Below are 19,303 nucleotides of genomic sequence, written 5' to 3'. Positions count from 1 at the left end.
TTATAGAACCAGAGAATTTTTTAGATTCGAAAAGACCTTAATGATCATTGAGTCCAACCATAAACCCAGCACTGCCAAATCCACAAATAAACCATATCCCTAAGTCCCACTTCTAAACATACAATTATCACTAGAGTACTTTACTACTTCTGAAATGTCTGAATGCATGTGAAGTGCTAGAAGAAAAAAGACAAGCGTAACAAAGATTGTCCACTTCTACTGAACTTCTCTTGTAAAACAGATATCGCTTAAATTTAAATTTTTAAAATATTTTAAAAGACTGCCATCTGCATTTCTCATCCACTTTAGGTTCAGCACACTTAGCACAGTTAAGAACACATGGAATATAAAGCATAAATAATATTTTTTGTGTAAGGTTTGAAATCACCCTGCTAGGAAAAAGGAAAAGATGAGGGGTGTGTGAGTGGAAAAAGTATGAGCAGAATCATTGCCAAATATGTCCCAAAACCATACTTGCTGCTAAACACAAAATAAAACACTGAATTGTTAGTGGATCTGAGCAGCCTGCCTTCTCTTATACTATTGGTTAAAAATGATGTTCCTGAAAGCAATTTTCCCAATGAAAATAAGCAGATAAAAGAATACATTCTTCCCTGGTATGCCTGAAATTTGACTGTTTTCTGTATCCTAAAAAAAGGTGAACTTTAACTTTCCTGTCACACAGTTGTTTTCTCTGTTATTCTCACAGCTAACAATAATCACACTCACACCTTTTCAGCATTAGAAATCTGTTTTAGATTTTTAAGATTTTAAGGTGTTTAGAAGGGTTACTATAGGTTTGTATGCTTCACTGTGTCTGTAAAGCATGTTAATAGGAATAGTTTTGAATGTTCAGAATAGTTGCTATTTGAAAATTTTCAGAAAAAAAGGCTACAATAGGACTTTTTTTTCCCCTAACATTCTGACACTGTTTAACTACCTGGTTGTTAAATTAAGAAACATAGTGATCCGTTAAAAAATTAGCAAATGGAACTGTAAATGTAATAGAACTATGACCAGTGTTTCAAAGATACATGCCTAAACTTTCAGTCTCTGAAAAATGTCAACGGATGGGAATCATGCAGATGTGTTTTAAAACAAAGTGCTTCACTTTGAACCCAGACAAAATATCAGACTAAAATAGTATGAAATCATAGAAGTGTGTAGGTTGAAAAAGTTCTTTAATATCATCAAGTCCAAAATTAACCTAGCACTGTGATCTTCACCATTAAACCATATGCCCAAATCTACATTTTTTTGAACAATTCCAGGAATGGTGATTCTGTCCACTTCCCTGGACAGTCTGTCCCAATGAGTGACCACCATTTCAGTGAAGAAATTTTTCCTAATATCCTGTCTAAACCTCCCCTGATGCAACTTAAGACCATTTCCTCTCATCCTGTCACTTGTTACCTGGGAGAAGAGATCAACACCCATTTCACTACAACCTCCTTTTAGGTCGTTGTAGAGAGTGATGAGGTTTCCCCCCTAAGCCTCCTTTTCTCCAGGCTAAAAAACCCCAGCTCCCTCAGCTGCTCCTCATAAGACTTGTGCTCAGCCCCTTCACCAGCTTCATTGCCCTTCCCTGGACTTGTTCCAGCGCTTAGTGTCTTTCTTTTAGTGAGGAACCCAGAACTGGCCATGGTACCCAAGGCGCAGCCTCACCTATGCCAAGTAAAAGGGGACAATCACTTCTCTAGTCATGCTGGCCACACTATTTCTGACACAGGCTAGGATACCATTGGCATTCTTGGCCACCGGGGCACACTGCTGGCTCATGCTCAGCTGCTGTTGATCAGCACCCCCTGGTCCTTGCCCACTGGGCAGCTTTCCACCCACTCTTCCCCAAGCCCATAGCACTGCATGGGGTTGTTGTGACCAAAGTGCAGGATTTGGCATAGCAATAATCGTAACAATATAAGAAGGAACCCAGCTCTATGCATAGGAGGTTATCTTGTGAAAGATGGAGAAAAATATTCTGTTCTCAGGATTATACTTTGATAAGGACCAAACAGCTTTGGTCATTAATATCTTCATTCACCAAACAAAACATACGAAAAGTTTCTGCAAGCCATGTTGATGGATTTGTCCAGCACTAAGGAATACTGAGCTTATAGCTGGAGCAGTAAACCTGAGTTTGCACATAGTGTTCTGTGAAATTTAGTTTAAATTCGTACTTACAGAAAATAGCTTGGGAAACTTTGTTGTTACAGGCTAAGAAAAAAACCAAAATTTATAGCTCTGGTATTGCCTATTTTTTTTCCATTTCTTTGCTGTTCAGCCTGTAATTTTCAATGGATCTTAAATTTCCAGTATTTCTTTTTCCCTCTGGAATTCATTAACTCTAGTTCTAGAGTATAAAGGGGACGATTTGATGTAAGAATGTTTGTGTTATTTCCATTTTAAACTGAGCTGTCCAATCAACACCTGCAGACTGTGTATGCATTAGTTTACTCTGCATGCTGCCTAGGAAGTATAGTCTAATGATGTTTTTGATTGAGTAAACATTTGCAAGCAAGGTTTTTATTGTATATATTCTCATTGCTACATGAACAAAGCAAATTAATCACCCTAGCACCTTTTTTCTTGTGAAACCAACTTGTTCTAAATTTTATTAAATTCTCTTTCACTCCTTATATTTAGATCTCTGCTATTCAGACCTTTCAGAGCCACATATACATTTATAGGTAAAGGGGATTATTTTTCATGGCATTTTAGCTATAAAGCACTTTTATCTAAAGATAAGTTTTATCTAAACATATTGTGATGGCATTGTCCCTATAAAGGTAAGCACTGATATTTATGAATCTTGTACATAGAAAAGATTATAAGAGACTTCTCACCAGGAATGTTATAGACTTTTTTATAAAATGCTATAAAAAAGTACCCATTTTGTTAGATGAAAGCATTTCAAACTTCTTTCATTACTTGAAGACATAACATTGTCTTTACAGATCTTTTGAAGTTAGGAATTTTTTAGAAGGTTGAAAAAATTCTTCCAATATTTGAAAAGATCAACTAAAAGAGATGGCTTGTCATAGAACTTCAGGGCAAACCCCAAGAGGGTTTTGATCCACAATCCCTTAAGGTGCTGTACATTTGTGTTTTCATTCATACCAGTGCCTTCAAATACTTGCCAAATTTGAACAATTTTTTTTTTTATTTCACACTAAAGGTCTCATTCAGAGAGGTGTTGTACAACAGTATATCCTCTTTATGTTGCTCTTCTTGGGAGTCGAGGAATGGTATGGCCTAATGAGGTACTACATAGGTTATCAACAGGATTTTAAGATGGACATCAATAGCTTTACATCAAAAGCAAACTTAAAAGACTTATAAGAAAAAAAAAATTAAGTGAAGAGTTCGTGCCCCATGATACCATTTTCCAGGAAGAGAAAGTTCAATAATACCAAATAAAAAATATCAAATAATAAAAGCAAATTCTTAATGTTTGTTCTGATTCATTTATGATTACTGAAGAAAATGTTTCATCAATTAGAAATATTTAGATATTTCTGCAATCTTCAGAGCTAACAAATATTTTAAGAAACATGAAAATAATTACTTCGAAGTAGTATATGTGAATATTTTCAAAAGAGCTAAGGAAAACAGTAAACATGTTTAATGTCTTACAGCACTTGAAACATGAACACGCTACATTGATAGAGGCCAAACTGTTTATGTGAGACATATATTGTTTATTTTCACTCTGCATATTCCTCACAATTAAGTTTTCTATTTCTGTGGAATACATGTCATTATTTGTGCTTATTTGACACAGACTCTTCTGAGTTAATTGCAGTTGGTCTAGAATATTAGAATATAGTTTTCTGCTGCTTTTAAATAGTCTTTCATTCTGTGTATCCTTAGGTGACATATCAATTTAAGATGGAGTTTAGTCAGGTAGTTTTAATTCAAATGTGATCTTTTAAAATTAATATATAGTTGTATACATTAAAAAATAACAAATATGAATAAATAATAAATTCCTCTTAATGATAAACGAATTAAATCTAATCACTCATAGCTTTTAGACCTAATACTTGATGAAGTCTTACATTGTAAAATATAATTGAGGCAGATTGGTTTACAGTGAAATTCCTGAGATGATGTAATGAGACACAATATGTTAATGTGTAATTTTCATCGTATTCCTGTCCTCTCTTGAAATTGGAAACTTTACACTGAATCATTTGATTTTACAAGTCATGGAAAAAGTTAATTCTGAGTATGCAGTTGAGGCCAAATCTGATGTTTCAAGTGCTGCTTCTGAAAATACAGCTATGATAAGGCTACAGAGTGGTTTGGTAAAAAATTTGTTTGCATTCTGTCAGGATACCAGTAGGACTGTGTCTCCCCTGATATATCTTTGCAGTTTAGCTATAGGAAAAACTGAGGTGTACAGCATAAACACATGAAAAACTTACAGTACTGAGATCAGATCAAAGCTCTGTCTTGCACGATATTGTGTTTGATCAATTATGAATACCTGTGGAATAGTGTGGAAACAAGGAAGTGTATATTGATACCTCCTTGCCTACTTCCACTAGGTGTCTGAATCCCCTTCCAAATCCACTTATAACCATTTTTCTATGAATGGGTCTAATTCATCCACAGCCTAATTTTTTGTGTGATAAAACTTTTGTTTGTTTTGGGCCTGTCACCTCCTAACTTCATTTAATAACCCCTAATCTTTGTATTAGAAAAGGTAATTAATTAATTGTTGCCACATGACTTTCTCCATATCACATGTGAATTTCTAGATACTCGTCAAGAAGTCTCCATACCTAGTATGATAGTGACTGAGACCGTAAAAACTAACCTGAAAATCTTCCCAAAATCACAGAATCATAGAATAATTTGGGTTGGAAGGGACTTTTAGAAGTCATCTAGTCCAGCCCCCCTGCAATAAGCAGGGATAACTTCAGCTAGATTTGGTTGCTCAGAGCCCCATCAACCTGGCCTTTAGCACTTCCAGGGATGGGACACCTACCACCTCTCTAGGCAACTTGTTCCAGTGCCTCACCAGCCTCATGGGAAAGAATTTCTTTCTAATACCTAGTCTCAATCTGCCCTCTTACAATTGAAAACCATTTCCCCCTTCTCATTACAGACCTTTGTAAAAGGTCGCTCTCCTGCTCTCTTATAAACCCACTTTGGATACTGGAAGGCTTCTCTAAAGTCTCGTGGGAGCCTTGTCTTCTCCAGGCTGAACAACCCCAACTCTCTCAGCCTGTCCTCATAGGAGAGGTGCTCCTTCCTCTGATCTTTTTTGTGATCTTCCTCTGGACCTACTCCACATCTTTCTTGTTCTGAGATGTTCAGAGCTGGATGCAGTACTCCATGTGGGAGTCTCATGAAAACAGAGTAGAATCACCTCCCTCGATCTGCTGGCCATGCTTCTTTTGATGCAGCCCGGAATTTGGTTGGCTTTCTGGGCTGCAAGTGCACACTGCTGGCTCCTGTCCAGCTTTCTAGCCACCAGCATCCTGAAGTCCTTCTCTACCCCCCACCACAGTTTGCTGTGCTGCTTTTTCAGGAGATGTAGAGGTGGTTGAAGTCCCCTAGAAGGAAGAGAGCCTTTGAGCCCAATGCCTTCTGTAGCTGGAAGAAGAAGGCTTCATCAATAGGCTTCCCTTTATCTGGTGGCCTGTAGTAGACTTCAACCACAAAGTTCCCTTAGTTGCCTCAGTCTCGAATTTTTACCCAATCAGACAGTCTGATTTGGATCAGTTCCTTTACAAAATATTTCACATTGTTTGCTTTCACATCTAATCAGGATTAAAGAGAATTACTCAAAATAATGATTTCTTGTGAAAGATTTTTATTTTGGAAGCCATATGCTGGTGAAAAAAATTTCCAAGGAAAATTTTGGTGAACCAAAAGAGATTTGAAATTTTCCAACTAGTTTTAAATATGAAGAAAAAAAGAGACACCTCTGTCCCTTAACTGTACAACAGAACTACAATACAGATGCACGGGCCCTGAGGTATATAATGATAAGCTATGACAGGAGCACTCAAACTCTGTGCGGAATGTTGAATATGCCATTATATTAAAAAAAATTATTGGCATTTACATTGCATGTGGATCATGCATACATACATATGCATGCATTTTTTTATATTTGTATCCATACATAAGTAAGTAAATTAGGTGTTAAATCTTTTGTGATTACCCTTAGAAATTCACGCTTTACTTACAAAAGACCATTTCTCACCAACTTGTAAAAAAGCCATTCTTGTACTTTTTTTGATAATGTGCTGGCTATTAAACTTGATTCCATCTCAGGAGAACACATGTAATATCATGCTTTATAACTTGTTGAAATTAACTACATCCTTAGTTCTTGGAAAGCTTTTTGGAACAATGTTTCACATTTCCTCTATATAATTGTTTTAAATCTAATGATGCATTTAGTGATAATGTAATTTACTGTTAGAAATATCCTTGTATTTCCACTTTAAAATATTATGTGATAACATTTGGGAATGTAATAAATTGCACTCAGAGTAAGTGACAATATTAAAATAGTAAAATTTATAATTTTTATATTTATATATCTATAAATTTGAGGGAAAGGTCACTAGAGCTGTTTCATGTCTGTCTGTATTTATCTTAGTGAATAAGCAAGGTAGTTTAAAAGTGCATGTTGGAACGTGTTTTGATTCCATTTCAGTGCAGCTGTACAATTCAGAAGAAACAGCTTCTGAGTTGATGTGGGATAGGTTACAATGCTAATCTCGCAGCTGTCTCTCTAGCTATCAGTACTCGTAAATCACATAGTGTGTAGTAAGAAGGGTAAATCAGAGAGGTTAGAAATACAGAGAAAACTGTGACAGAGGTGATAGATTATATGAAATTACTACAATCTGAAGATTTTTTATGAAAGGGGATGTCATGCATTTGAAATATATGTCTGCGTGTGTCGTTCTTAGGAGGTGTGTGCCATATGCTAGATACAGACTATTTTTTAATTATTTCCTGATAATTTTTATAATCTCTTAATAGAAAATTATGAGATGAAAATTCTCCTAGATCTCATGGATCACATTCTTAAATAAGTTCCTGTTTATAGGAAAAGACAGATTGGTGTATTGTTTAAATCTGAGTTCATCAATAAGAGAGAAAGAGTCTGAAACCCTGTGTGGTAACACATGGTTTCAAATGGTTTTGTTCTTGGCTAAAAGAACTCACAGCTGATCTCAATTATTAAACTGAGAGTTCTATTCTTTGAACACTCTATGAAGCCATAAAAAACTGATTCTGTGCACATCTATTGCATATTATAGGGTGTGTGATCCAGCACCATATTTACAAAATAAAACCCAAGAAATTGCTTGAAAATTCTCATCTCCTGAATACACTAGAAAATATGGTTTGGGGTTTTTTTTCATACAAGAAATAGTGATTAATTATATGTGTAGCTGGTTGAAGAATTTGCAGTGATCTGTCTAATTTCATCATCAATATTTACTGCACATTTTAAAGGATCTGAATTATCTTGGATGCACTAATTATTCAGAAGAATTCTTTAAAGTACTTGTGCAAATAATTCTTGATTTGTGTCCCATTACGTTTGTTTTCAAAATACTGAGCTTTCATTCTGTGTTGGGTTGCAGTTGTCTCAATTCAACATATGTAAACAGTTTCTCACGTTTCATTGAATATAAGGACATAATGTTTTCAAGCTTCTATGTACGTATTATTTTATTAAAATGAGAAATCCATTTTCACGGCCATTATGTAAAATATAAAAAGTATTTCAAGAAACTGTACAAAATTAAGAAGGTTAATATAAATTTTGCAGTATTTGCCCAGTTATAGAGATGTACATATGAACAAGCTGTAGAAAAATTCAGCTGCATGTATAGTATGGAGTTCAACTTAATCATCTCTGTGTAATAGATCATGTGGACTTTTTTTTGTATTTTCAACATTTTGTTTATAATTTGTTCTAAACACTATAACTTTCTAAGTTATAACACACCCATTAGGTTGAAATAGTATACTGTGCCAATTTCTTCTTTGATTGAGGACTGTGATGTGTATTCCAGCTACCAGGAAAAGCAAAAATTAATACAAGATAGACATGAGACAGACTGAGATATTGGAATGTTTTGGAGCTTGACTGTCTAAGCACAGATACAGTATACAATTCTGTAAAATTGTCTTAAGAAATCTTAGTTTTCATTAAAGTTGGATTCAGTCTGCATTTGCTGAATTGAAATATTTTAATGATGTGCACACCCATCATAGAGTAAAAGGATTTTTTCTTGTAGGTTTTTTTGTTGTAAAACGTTAAGAAAAAGGAAACCTTTCTAACATAGATATATGTCTCAGTTTGTACTTGAAAGTTTTCTACCTTCAAAGTCATAACTTTAGTTATTAGATATATTTTTCAGTTTACTTACATATGTGGTTATCACTTACATATGTGGTTATCTGGTGGTATTTTTTGTTGTCTTGTTTTCCATAAAAACCAAATACTTGATACTGCTTTATAGAGAATTTCCTTGCTGCAGCACTGTATAGAAAAATATTTCAACATCAGCTGTGAAACAGGAGACAGAAATATCAGATCTTTAGTAGCTAGAATGCAAGACATGAAGAAAATAGAACAGTAAAATATTAGAACTCTAGTGTAAATTGGTATATGTACTTGTTATTATTTATTTATTGTGTTATGGCATTGTAGTATTGCAACACTGGCAGGGTATCTGATTCTTGTATTGGCTAAATAAATAAATACCTAAAAACTTGATAGAGCTCATTCAAAACTACCGTTGATCTCAGACTTCTGTGTGCAAGCAGCATCCAAACAATGATATAATATTCTATGTTGAAATCTAATTCTTTTAATAATCCCTACTGTTGCATCCTGATACCATCTTTCAGCTATATCTTATTCAGGAAAAACAATTTCAACCACCACTGACTACTTTAAAATAATCTTTATAGTTAGTTTAATAATGAGATTTTAATTTTCAAATATGTGTTAGTTGAAAGCAAAGCAGATGTTGAAAATGACTTTGTTTTTCATTCAAAACTTGTAACTTTAAGGTAATTTGCATCACATGAAATGACCTCTTCACTGGATATTGCTGTGCTGAATAAGAAGGTTTAACTAAGAGGTAGAAGTTCTTCCTTTTCATAGATGACACTAAGTTGGGTGTGAGTGTTGATCTGCTGTATAGAAGGGCTCTGCAGAAAGATCTGGACAGGCTAGATCAAAGGGCCAAGGTCAGTTTTATGAGATTCAATAAGGCCAGGTGCCTTATAATGTGTTTAGCCTGGAGAAAAAGATGCTTATGGGAGAACTTATTGCTCTCTACTGCTACCTAAAAGGAGGTTGTAGTTAGGGGGGGAGTCATGTCTTCCTCCAGGTAACAAGTGACAGGATAAAAGGAAATGTCCTCAAGTTGCACCAGTGGAGGTGTAGATTGGATATTAGGATAATTTTTTTCATGGAAAGGGTTGTAAAGGATTGGAACAGACTGCCCAGGGAAGTGATGGAGTCGCTATCCCTGGAAAAACCTGTGGATATGACGCATGAGGACATGATTTAGTCGTGAACATGGTGGTGCTAGGTTGATTGTTGGAACTGATGATCTGAAAGGTCTTTTCCAACCTTAATGATTCTTTGATTCTAATGTGATTGCAGACTTTGGCAGTGAAGCATTCTATTGCCTTTTGTTTGCATAATATTTTCAGACACATCTGGGAGTATTGCTAAACTAATAAAAAGGCATGTTTTTATATTCCTTATTTTTTATTTTTTTGACCAGCAACAAAGTAATATTGTAAAATGAAATGCAGGCCAATATACACTAAATCACTGATACATTGCTGTATCCTGGAATACAGAAAGGTCATGTAATGAGTCTAAAATACTTAATTATGTGAAGTAGTGCCACGGTCCGAAAGGGGGGGGATGGGACCATAGCACACCACGAGTCCAGAACACAAAGGTGGGATGCAGGGAGCAGGCAAACTCATGGCAAGCCTGGGCATGTCCAGGCTGTGCACTGTGTAGTGTGAATACAATGAAACCACATAATAACAGTAAAGTCCATATAATAACTGTAAGGTCCATATAATAAAATCCTGTCAATTGCTCTATGCTTTTCTCCACGCCTGGAACTGTTCCCATCCTGAATCTTGCTCCTTCACAAAGTAGGATAATGAACTGTGGGAGAGTGCAACTATCCCAACTGTTGCACTCAGCTAGCATGTAAACTGGAGAGAGAATTAATTCCTGCTGAAAAAGAGATGGCAATCTATTGAGATTGTAAATTTGGTTTTAAATTACTCCTCCTAAGAAAACTTAGAATTTCAATTCCAGATCCTATAATAAGAACTGGACTAGAGAAACATGGCAGTATATTAGAAATTCATAATCATAGGCTCTGATTCCAGTAATTCAGAATAAGGAAGAATTTTTCTGACTTTCTGTGGATTTAAAGGTTTAGAAGGATAATGAAGAGAGAAAATGAGCAAAGAATAGAGTTTGAGAACAATTTAATACAGTCATTTTGGAATAAGTAAAATATTCAGGAATTCTGTAGTTCATAGAGATTATTACTATTAGGTTTGTTTACCTTTATATTGTACAAAATCTTAGGTTGCCATAGTTGCTTAGGTAAAGTAAAATTAGAAAATATGGACATTCGGCGGCAGGTTTCTTAGGATTCTAATCTCTCCTCTTTGATACCACCTTTTCCTAATAGCCCTGCCATGATATATGAAGCTAAAAAAATGGGATCGTAATCTGCTAGTGCAAAGGATTTGCTCACTAGAACAAAGAAAAATTATGTAAAATTACATTGTCATTGGTCTGTTCTTGGGGTAGAATGGCACACGCCACCCCTTACACAATCAACTTCATGAAAATCAGTAAAAAATTTCAGAATCTAGGTAAATTTCAGGAAGTAGCAAGGAAAAAAGTGGTACTTAGTGAAGAGAACAAATGTCAAAAGAAATATGCTGTTGGCTATAAAGAGCACAGTGTAAATACTCAGAAAAAGAGCAATTGATGACTCAGTCTAAATCAGCCTCTCGAAGGGATTGAAACCTGATGCAGAAGCATTTATCATACCTAATACTGTAAATAGAAAGCATGCCTAAAAATATGTCTGGTGCCTTTGAAAATAAGTCTTTTCAGAGTGTCTTTAAATATATTCTTTCTGTTGTCTTCTTTCCTAAGAAAGCTAAATAGCATAGATCCTGACAGGATCACAAAATTATCGGTTTCTGTTATCCCAGGAAATGACATTCTGTAAGTGGATCTCACTGGTTAGGATTTGTTTCCAGTATTGAAGGATGAAGTAACATTCCAGAATAAATCAGTTTTGGTGGTTGGAGCATTTTGTCTGGGTCTTAGCCTTTGCTATTTATTGCCAGTTACACACATTTATTCTCGTGTCTTGAACTTAAACTTTCTTCCACCACTTTTTTTTACCTCATATTCCCTTTCAGACTACATTTGGGAAGGCTAAACAGATTAAACATTTTCAGCCTTTTTGATTCATAAACACAGCATTTAATGCACACAGTCTTAGTTAATTCCTAAGTGCATACTCTGAATTTTGCGTGTTTACATTTGATTTCATTATGTTATGTTCTGTTAATGTAGTTGACAAACCCATGAAGCTCTTTCTGTAAGAACTTCCACTCTTTTTATCTGTTGAAGATAAAGAAATGGTGTGAGCAACCTTCACTGATACACTATATTCTACTTGACTCATTGAGGTTTTACACAAGATCCACCTCATTTAAAGAGCTCCATTAGAAATCTTCCTTCAGACTCAGCCGGATTCTTCTCTATATCATCGTTCTTCTCTGCACTCCCATCTTCAGCTTAACTTTCTCTGAAACCAGTATCAAATCTATCACATTTCTGGTTTAAAAATAAAACTATTTAGCTTACTTAATATGTATCAGATTGTCATCACAGTTTATAAAAATTTCCTTTTTTTTTTTCCTTTTACCACATCTTTAAATCTTCTTTACTTCAGTATTTGCTGAGATCTTTTTTCTTCCAGTTTTATCCCAGTTCCATAAATAAAATTACATCAGGTTTCATAATAAATTGCAGTTATGGAGGCAGAAACTACTGAATTACTGTTCAGACAAGGAGCTTATTAATGTTTCTGTTCCATGATCCCTTCTACACCTTTTGACTTTAGAAAAACAAAAATTAGTACTCTAGTTTGTAATAATAAAGTATTTAATGTTTTATTTAGAAAGTTATTTCAGGTTTTGTACAATTGCTAGAATGAAAAATGTTTTGAAGGAGTGGAGTTTGAAAAACAACCGTATGCAAACCACAGGAGTGTGTGGCAGGAAGGTAAGTTGAGGCTGAAGGCTAGTCTCCACACTAGTTGCTACCTGTGCAATGCACACCAAGTCCAAAAGGCTCTATATAACATCCACTCTATACTCTTCCATTCATCATGGATCACAGAACTCTTTCCAAGCCTTAGAAAGAAAATTTTGACTAAAAGCCTCACTCTGTATGATGTTTGTTTTCCAATTGTCACATAGAACACAACATGGAGTTATGACAAGCATATTACGGTTATAGTATGTTGATAAATTATATGCTGCCATAAAATTGGGCATATGTGTACCTAAAACAAAATGGCAAACTGAAATGAAAACAAAATGAATGCCAAAAGAGTGCCAGTGAGCATCTCTACTGTGTTATAAACCTGAGCAAATTATTTTGTGGAAATATTCTAAACAAAAATATATTTACTATGTGCTGTGATTCATTTCAACTTGTGCTTGTAACTAATCCACCCAAACTGCAGCCAGTCTAATGTTCATAGTGGCTAAGCAGTTTATTTGCATTAAAATCTGTTCTATCACCTAAGCCCCTAGACAACATAATGAACTTACAGCATTTTTATGAGCAGATACAAAGTTCTGCTTTATGTTTATTTCCGAAGTAAAACTTTAAACTGATTTAAATCCAAAAAATATTCTTACACTCAAATATGAAGATATTGGTTTGAGAATAGAAGAAATATACTAAGCAATAAAAGAAACAAATTTTAAGAAGCCTAATTTTACAGGAGATAATATTATCAATATATATTTTATGCATCTAGTAGATGAGTTCAAAAGATCTAATGTATTAAACATCCAATCCTTAAAGCAAAATATATTTATAAATGCACTATGCAGTAAGTTCAAGATTAGAACATACGAATTTTATTCTTTGTTGATTCTCCTGGGCTAATATGGTTTTTTGAGGTAGTTTCTAAACATCTGGCATTTGCTAAATTAGTGACCCTTGGATTTCAAGAAATTAGAATAGTTACAGTGAAGCAACTCCAGATTATGTGTGAAAAGACTGGGTTTTAGGAACTGATATCTAACTTCTGTAAAATTAGAAATCACAACGACCTGCTATAAAAAAACTATATCACTGAAAGCACTCTATTTTATCGAATGATTTTTATGCATTTTATCAAATGATTGAAACTTAAGAACTTCACATAATTCTGAGTTCTAACATAAAATATTACATGCTTTAATTTAATACATACAGTAATTCTTTCTGCTAATGTATCTTTCACTACAAATATTAGCATTGCAGTATAAAATGGGATAATTTTAAAAAGTGTTTAATTTTCTCCATAATTTCCTTGTCTTAATTTCCTCCTCTGAAAAGATACTTCAGAATTCAACCTTTTTATTGTGTTCCTATTTACATGAACATGTAACAAGGCATTCTAAGAGTATGCAATGATCAACAACATAAAGTTCTTGTTGGTATAAAGTGTTTGCCTGTCATAACTATGTCAGTTTTCTCTTCTGTCAGTTTCCTCCGCACTGAATTTGACAGATCCCCTTTGCCATCAGTGGCTTACTCTGAACTGGAAAAAGGCAAATTTGCCAGAGTAATTTGTTTCAAGGAACTTCTCAGTTGACTGCAAAAGTAGCAGAATATATCCACGGGAAAAGATACTGCACTCATGAACTTCCTTTAAAAACACCAGCGGTTATTAATATATTTTAAAGAGAACAAATACAAAAATATATTTGATGTATCTGTATATTCATTCTCTGTAAGTTGTTTTCCCATTTTGCTGTATTGTGAATATGAAAATGAATAGCACTGTGGAGACTCAGTGTGCAGGAATCTTTTACAATTGATTTTTACCATTTAAAGAACATTTATATAAACAGAGTAGTTTTCAGCTTCCCTGTTAGATGACTGCATTTATTTGGCCTTGCGCAGGCAATACATGAAAATTCTGCAGGTAAAATGAAGTGGGTCCATTCTATCCCGTTCTCAGTCTCTTAGGTACACTACAGCTGCTCCACGTTCCTTGTTTTTCCCTAACTATTTTGAAGGGTTTCTGTCCCACCAGATTGAAATTTTTAGTATAATAAATAATCCTATCATCAAACATTATTAAGAGCTGATGATTATTTGTTAGCTAAGTAGATTTTCTTCCCTTATTCCTGAAAAATAAATGAGAGACTTATCTGTCAGGCTACTCAGCTTTGTCATCCAAAAAGTACCATTCACGTCACTGAAATGATACACTTTTGGCTAAACAGAAGTGTTAGTTGTTGTCAAAACTCTTCAAGTGTCTGACAGCTGTTACTTTTTTGCAATAGCACAGGATAAGACTTAGTATTGTAGAATACGTGGATTCTAACAAAATATGGAGCAAAGAAATTTAGGAATAGAGGGAATTAGGGCCACAGAGCTCTACACAACTGATAGGGAATGGATATTCATAAGAGAATGTCGAACCAAAGAAAGCACTAAATATATCACGATTTTTGACACAGACTTACATTTTTCTGAGAAGTGTTATCAGTTCTGTCTTTGCTCTTGTGGCAAAAACAGCACCAGACTTTCTACATTCTATAATACATACCTGCTTCTGATGAAATGCTTGCTTAGTGGATCATCTATAAAATCATCAGAAATATTTCATTCAAACTTTTCCTTCATATCCTTACTAGTTACTTTCAATACTGCAATTTTATATGCAGACAGAACTTTCAGAAAAGCAGTATTTTTTTTTTCCTTTCTTGCTCTAAACTTTTTTCGAAAACCTTGAACCTAGTCACTGGATTAAGGGCATGATAATATAATCTAGGGTCTATTTTATTGATTATCTATTTTTTTCATTACCATCTACTAATATATCATGCAAAATATATGGTAATTTTATTTTTCAAGTATTTCAGATAATGTCTAATATTTAATATTTTTGGGGAGACCATCATGTTGCCTGCATACATGGGAGATAGAAAATGTAAAGTAAAATATTTCTTGAAATTTTTTGAGTTATTTTGTGATTACTACCTCATATGGAACACTCAAATCAGTACTGATGTGAGGGATTGAACCTGTTTTTAAGGTTAAGCTTGTATTTTTAGTATTTTTATTTGCATCTATACAGCTTGTGATTTGATAGCAAATTTCCCTGAGGAATTCCTTACTGTTCTGTTTTAATCTCTGCTTTAAATCAATGATATAAAATTATGTTTTGTTATAATTTCAGAATATATGATCTAACAGTACAGTCGAAAAGCCACAAATCTGTATGAATCTAAATAATCAAGACACAGGAATAATACAGAGGAGCATAACAATCTTCGAAGACTTTAAATTCTGATGCAGGCTAACTTTTTACAGTGTTTGGAAAATTGTCTTAGGAAATCAAGCTATTTTGGAGAAGAGAGAGAGCAGCTGAAATATTCTTGCTCTTACACTTCCCATTGAAGTCATAATCGGGTTTATATTCACTTACTCCCTCTTCTGCCATCTTCTGAAATAGCAGTGCCTCATACCAAATTATCAAGGCAATAAGTAGTTTTATCTACAGAACATTGAACTACTGGATCAAAACTGTTTCTAGGAAACTTTTGCCATGTGTATCCTAATTTTCTACCTAAGTTAATAATTAATTATTATTATTAGATATTCATTTTATGGTGTATAAGAGGTAGGTGTTTATAAGCATCAGGTGTCATTTGAAGAAATAAATTATTTGCATTAATGTCTTATTTGGCAATGACGTAAAAAGTATTTTTTTCTCCACTGAAAAAGGTGTCTCAGATCTTCAAGATATGTAAGAATGTACGATATGACTGCATAATGTCAGTGTCATACTATCAACGTATGAGTGGGAACAAAGTCTGGATAATTTTGAATTCATCACAGCTCTTAAAATAATTTTAACTTGGAGGAGAATTAAGATTAATTTATTGTACATTAAATTTAATGTATTTTAAATATTAAAAACATTTGATTCCCAAATATTATAAAAATTATTTCAGCTTCTGCTTCTTAGGAAAAAGAAATCAATAAAGAAAGTCAGACGTAACAAATGAGAATTTCAGATGCAGTGACAGTAGAGAGACCTGGGTACCTTATATCCACACACCTTTCAATCAAGTATTATGTGTACTGCAATGGAATAAACTTAAGACACTCTAGCAGCCAAGCAGACTTTGATCACTTTTGTTCATGGATGTGACTCATATTTCAGTAGTCTCTTTTTTCTAAGCTAGTGATCTTCCCTAAAATTTACAGTGAGTACTCAGTGAACTTAAAGAAGCCTTTACTCACTTTGCAAACAGACATTAAATACTCATGCTGGGCCTTTCTTAAAATGTCAGATACTGTCTCTTTGTTACAGGTTTGGTTTGGCATTTTTTTGTCTAATGTCCTTCACGTTCTACCGAGGAAATTGTGGTGGAAGATGAGTTACTTTTTATAATCACGGTGCTTTCATTAATCCAGTTTTATAACAGAAATGAAATTTGAAAATACTAATTTGCCTACATTTGTTTTATTTAATGGTTTTTGTTGATTCATGTTTCTTGTTGATTACACCTATACTTTCTGTTGATTTCATGGCAGATTGAGATACTGTACACAATTAAAGATGATAAATACACTGTCAAAATTCTTTCTGAAGGCAAGGTTAAGAAGAGTTCACTTTTTCCCAACAAAGACACAAGGATACAGAAGGCATAGTAGGGACTGCCTTATTCTTTGGTTGGTTGTAATAGTTCATGTTTACCGATATAAAAAACTCACAGGTAGAAAGATACGATGTAGCCTTTGGTCACACTGCTCTTGTGCCAGTATGGTGTCCTGCTGGATCTAAGATATGATCATTACTTTTTAAGAATTTTGTCCAGATTGCAGCATAATAGGCAGGCTCTGTGCGATGTGTGAAAGTTGTGCGCTGCATATTCTGGGTGTGAGATAAAGGCATGTGGGTGTTTCAAACCTGCTAATGTCTTGCGAGACAATTGCAGAAAACAGTGAGGGTCAACCTTGTTGCATTGTTCTCTGTATTGCCTGTTAAGCATGACCTTTGGAATGGGTTGTGCCCTATGCTGTACAAGTTTTTAATTAAAAAAAACAACCACCAAAACAAAAACAAAAACAAACAAACAAAAGACAAAACAAACAAACAAAAAAAAGGCACAAAAAAACCCACAAAACTAGAAAGAAATAACATCTGATTTGCAGAGATATTCCTTGGTAGTGTAGTCAAAGACCTAGTTTGCTCCTGCTAGATCTGCTTTGCCATTGCCTTTTTCAGTGGAGCTAACTCGATCCTTTTTCTACCATTACCAGACAGAACAGTTGTTGACCCATACAGAACACATAGTGTGCTTCCCCTTCCAAGGATGAAAAGCAGCTATGTTAGCTGTGTTATCTCAGGTCTCCCAGAGGCATTATAACTATCAGAGGCAGAGTACTAGCCAGAAGTTGTGGGAGTAGTGCTGCCTTGCTGCACCTTTCTTTTTTTTTTTTTTTTTAATCTTTAAGGATTGTAAATAATTTTCCTTCAAACATCTCAATGCCTAGTCTCTTTAGGGAAAAACTCTAAAAAAAATACATTTCATATGGTCATTTATAGCCAGAAGTAACAGTTTTAAAAACACAGCATGGAAAAAAAAACAGGTGAAAACTGAAGATTTTTGCTTTCAACACAGAGGGATACTGAAAAACACCCTAAAACAGATATTCAAAAAAGTTTGGTTTAGATTTTGAGCTCTCTAGGAAGTCACCTTACAGACAACTTTCTGGAAAGCTGTTCTGTCTCCTACTACTTTTGACTTAGTTTTGTGTGATAATACCTGTAGTTCAAATCCAATGAAACAGTTTTTCATTCCTTTTACATTAATTTGAAATCATTGATTGTATCAACACTTGCTCTTTTCTTGGCAACATCAAAAATACCTTACAGTGTTTTGCAGCAGTAGTCATCACAGAAAATTAGCATTCTATTAATTTTCAGATTTTTGAAAACTGTAAGGTTGAGAATATTTACAATTATTTGGATGAATGAAAGAGGGTAGCCAAAAAGATGCAAATTCTTCAATAAGTATATTCTTTAATTTTTAGGGGATGTATAAATAATGATTTTGAGAAACCAAGAATACTTTCTGCTTTGTTCATATTTTAATAATATACTCCTCTTTGCTCTTTCAGTAATTAAGTCTTATGACATTCCAGAAAGCATAAATCCTGCTGAGATATTTAAGTTTGGAGCAACCTCTTGATGTACAAACAAAAAAAAAAAAAAAAAAAAAAAAAAAGACACCCAGGATCATAACAAGCTGTTTTGCTTTCACCTTTGAAACAAATTGAATGATAAAGCAGCATGGCCTACTGAAACTGTTCCAACCTCGTTGTTAACTAGAACCTCCTTTTGAAATTCATTGCCTTCAATTACATTTTTAAAAGAATTTTAATTATGTGCCTGAAAAGAATAAAGATGCTTCAGGCTCCATTTGTTTATCATGGAAGGCCTAAAAAAAATGAGGACAGAGCTTCACAGCTCATGCAGGGGTTGCAGAGAGAGAGAGATGACTTTTAATTCGACAAGTTCAGAGAGATTTCTTAGTTTGACGCGCACAGCAGGGGGTCTTTGAGCGCCTGGCAATACTTCAGCATTCTGAGCTTTGAAAGTCTTTCCCTGCAGCAGAAATTGTATCAAAAGCCAATGATAATATTCCCTGCAAGGTAAAGGACCCTATTGAAGATTTCTAGAGCTGTTTATTTATTCATCACAGTTTTTTCTTTTAGGACGTACCAGACGTATAGGTAATAATTCACACAGATGCTAGGAAAATTAAATAAATAAATAAATAAATAAATAAGAATCTCTCATTAATCCTTCAATTTTCCCTTAAATTTTCTGTAGGCCATGTTCAGCTATAGCCATGTTCACCTATAAAATTTCCTGTCATTCTCTGTCATGTATTCTGCATGCAATCTTCACTTCAAATCTCAGCTTTTCCT

At 34.3% G+C, this 19,303-nt stretch overlaps 1 protein-coding gene across 6 annotated transcripts in view; it reads left to right on the top strand.

Moving 5' to 3' along the window:
• Nucleotides 1–19,303, top strand: part of TENM3 (teneurin transmembrane protein 3) — a 1,265,035-nt gene that overhangs the window by 426,361 nt on the left and 819,371 nt on the right. The window lies entirely within an intron of this gene.

Source organism: Pipra filicauda, unplaced genomic scaffold, assembly GCF_003945595.2.
Source record: "Pipra filicauda isolate LSUMZ 115617 unplaced genomic scaffold, ASM394559v2 scaffold67_size6003252_pilon, whole genome shotgun sequence".
Lineage (NCBI taxonomy): Eukaryota > Metazoa > Chordata > Aves > Passeriformes > Pipridae > Pipra > Pipra filicauda.
This window is presented reverse-complemented; position numbering and strand designations above follow the sequence as displayed.